This window comes from Rhincodon typus, chromosome 23 (genome assembly GCF_021869965.1).
Source record: "Rhincodon typus isolate 14 chromosome 23, sRhiTyp1.1, whole genome shotgun sequence".
NCBI classification, from domain to species: domain Eukaryota; kingdom Metazoa; phylum Chordata; class Chondrichthyes; order Orectolobiformes; family Rhincodontidae; genus Rhincodon; species Rhincodon typus.
This window is the reverse complement of record NC_063354.1, coordinates 33,653,790-33,654,201: the sequence shown is the minus strand read 5'-3', so window position 1 is coordinate 33,654,201 and position 412 is coordinate 33,653,790. Positions and strand designations below refer to the sequence as shown.

General features: G+C 53.4%; 1 protein-coding gene across 4 annotated transcripts in view; it reads right to left on the bottom strand.

Annotated features, from left to right (window-relative positions):
* LOC109935846 (UDP-GlcNAc:betaGal beta-1,3-N-acetylglucosaminyltransferase-like protein 1) overlaps positions 1 to 412 on the bottom strand; it is an 87,591-nt gene that overhangs the window by 5,488 nt on the left and 81,691 nt on the right. The gene's annotated exons all lie outside the window — the stretch shown is intronic.

Sequence of the window (412 nt, the reverse complement as noted above, 5' to 3'; positions counted from 1 at the left end):
TGCGTGTCTGTATCTGTGTGTGCGTGACTGTCTGTGTGTGCGTGTGTGTGTATCTGTGTGTGCGTGACTGTCTGTGTGTGCGTGTCTGTATCTGTGTGTGCGTGACTGTATCTGTGTGTGCGTGACTGTATCTGTGTGTGCGTGACTGTATCTGTGTGTGCGTGACTGTCTGCGTGTGCATGTCTGTATCTGTGTGTGTGTGACTGTCTGCGTGTGCGTGCCTGTGTCTGTGTGTGCGCGCCTGTGTCTGTGTGTGCGTGCCTGTGTCTGTGTGTTCGTGATTGTCTGTGTGTGCGTGATTGTCTGTGTGTGCGTGTCTGTATCTGTGTGTGCGTGACTGTCTGTGGGTGCGTGTCTGTATCTGTGTGTGCGTGACTGTCTGTGGGTGCATGTCTGTATCTGTGTGTGCGTG